The 2476-nt window shown below is 52.9% G+C and overlaps 1 pseudogene; it reads left to right on the top strand.

Moving 5' to 3' along the window:
• Positions 1 to 243: 243 nt before the first annotated feature.
• On the top strand, positions 244 to 1539 carry LOC132525345 (keratin, type I cytoskeletal 18-like; annotated as a pseudogene).
• The last annotated feature ends 937 nt before the right edge of the window (positions 1540 to 2476 follow it).

Genomic DNA, 2476 nt, shown 5'->3' with positions numbered 1-2476 from the left:
ATTCAGGAACAAAGAGAAAGGTTGTCAAGCTGCACTGAGGATCCAGCTGAGATGAGAAATCATGAATTTGCAGAGCCGCCAACTTGCACTGCTGTGTCACGTTCTCCATGATGGAGACAGAGTCAGAATTTTGCCATGTCAGACTCGAGAGTGAAGAGTGCTGGTGAGAGAGCAATTTTGATAACTCACCACAGTGGTGAAGGTTGGGTAAGAAGGAGCATAGCGACGGCCCAGCACCTGAGTCCTGGCCTCGCTCTTTCCTCACAGGACAAACAACATGAGCTTCAGTGCCCAGTCCACCTTCTCCAACTACCGGTCCCTGGGCTCCACGCATCACCGGGCCACCGGGTCCGACTGGTCACCAGCGCTGCCAGCGTCTATGCAGGCGCCGGGGGCTCGGGCTCCCGGATCTTTGTGTCCCACTCCACCAGCGTCCAGGGCGGCTGGGGATCCAGGAACATGGGCACCGGGATGGCCAGGGGTCTGGTGGGTATAGGGGGCATCCAAGGCGAAAAGGAGACCATGCAAGACCTGAATGACCGCCTGGCCTCTTACCTGGAGAGGGTGAAGAGCCTGGAGGCCGATAATAGGAGACTGGAGTGCAAAATCTGGGAACACCTGGAGAAGAAGAGACCCCAGGTCAGAGACTGGGGGCATTACTTGAAGACCATCGAGGACCTCAGGGCTCAGATTTTTGCAAGTTCTGTGGACAATGCCTGTCTTACTGCTGATGACTTCAGAGTCAAGTATGAGACGGAGCTGGCCATGTGCCAGTCTGTGGAGAGTGACATCCACAGGCTCCACAAGGTCACTGATGACACCAGTGTCACCTGGCTGCAGCTAGAGACTGAGATGGAGGCTCTCAAGGAGGAGCTGCTCTTCATGAAGAAGAACCACGAGGAGGAAGTAAAGGGTCTGCAAAACCAGACTGCCAACTCCGGGTTGACCGTGGAGTTGGATGCCCCCAAACCTCAGGACCTCAGCAAGATCATGGTGGACATCCGGGCCCAGTATGACAAGCTGGCTCAGAAGAACCGAGAGGAGCTGGGCAAGTACTGGTCCCAGCAGACTGAGGAGAGCACCACAGTGGTCACCTCTCAGACCGCTGAGATAGGAGCTGCTGAGATGACACTCACGGAGCTGAGACGCACCGTCCAGTCCCTGGAGATCTACCTGGACTCCATGAGAAATCTGAAGGCCAGCCTGGAGAACAGCCTGAGGGAAGTGGAGGCCCGCTATGCCATGCAGATGAAACAGCTCAATGGGGTCCTCCTGCACCTGGAGTCGGAGCTGGCCCAGACCTGAGCAGAGGGGCAACGCCAGACCTAGGAGTACAAGGCCCTGCTGAACATCAAGGTCAACCTGGAGGCTGAGATCAACACCTACCGCCGCCTGCTGGAAGATGGGGAGGACTTCAGTCTTGGTGACACCGTAGACAGCAGCAACTCCATGCAAACCATCTAGAAGACCACCACCCTCAGGCTTGTGGACGGCAAAGTGGTATCTGAGACCTCAGACACCAAAGTTCTGAGGCATTGAGTTAGCAGAAGCAGGGTGCCCTGGGGAGCAGGAGGCCAATAAAAGTTGAGACGTCACTGTAAAAAAAAAAAAAGGAGCATAGCACAGTGCCTGGTACATGGTGGGTGCTCAGTACATTTTTGTTGAATGATGAGAAGATGGGAATGACAGTTACCAATTTTACTCACTGGTGAGTGTGTGTCGTCCCATCCCCCCCACCCCCAGTCTTCTAGTAAGACACACCCACTTTCCTGACATGTGATCCAGGGCTGGCCAATCAGAGTACTCCACTCCTCTCCCACGACCACGATAGGCCCCAATATGGTCATGTGACCCACAGCAGGCCAATTAGTGCTCTTCCCAGCACTGCAACTGGGACTAGCTGGAAGCCAGCCTTTTGCCTGTAGAATTATACTGGAAGGATTAAAGTCTAGGGCTCACCACAACCATCTTCACCACACAGAGGAGCCCTCTCTACAACAGCAGGGAATGACAGAGCAGAGCTGAGAGATGAAAGCACTGTGCTATGCTCCTTCTTACGCAACCTTCACCACTGTGGTGAGTCATCAGAATTACTCTCTCACCAGCACCCTTCACCCTCGAGTCTGACATGGCAAAATTCTGACTCTGTCTCCATCTTACACATCTGTCTTTTCTGCTGGTCTGTTGCTGGAGAACATGACACAGCAGTGCAAGCTGGTGGGTCTGCAAATTCATGATTTCTCATCTCAGCTGGATCCTCAGTGCAGCTTGACCACCTTTCTCTTTGCTCCTGAATAACTCTTTTGATTCATTCATTCATTCATGCAATATCATTGGATTTGTACATTAGAAAGACCACTCTGGAACCTGATAGTCTGAAGGTGGGCATACAGAAATCAGTGACACCTATTGCAATTTGGAACTCTATGAATGGGTCATACCCCTACTTAAAGCCTGTTGGGCCTCCTTATAGAAA

Source organism: Lagenorhynchus albirostris, chromosome 9 (assembly GCF_949774975.1).
Source record: "Lagenorhynchus albirostris chromosome 9, mLagAlb1.1, whole genome shotgun sequence".
NCBI lineage: Eukaryota > Metazoa > Chordata > Mammalia > Artiodactyla > Delphinidae > Lagenorhynchus > Lagenorhynchus albirostris.
This window is presented reverse-complemented; position numbering and strand designations above follow the sequence as displayed.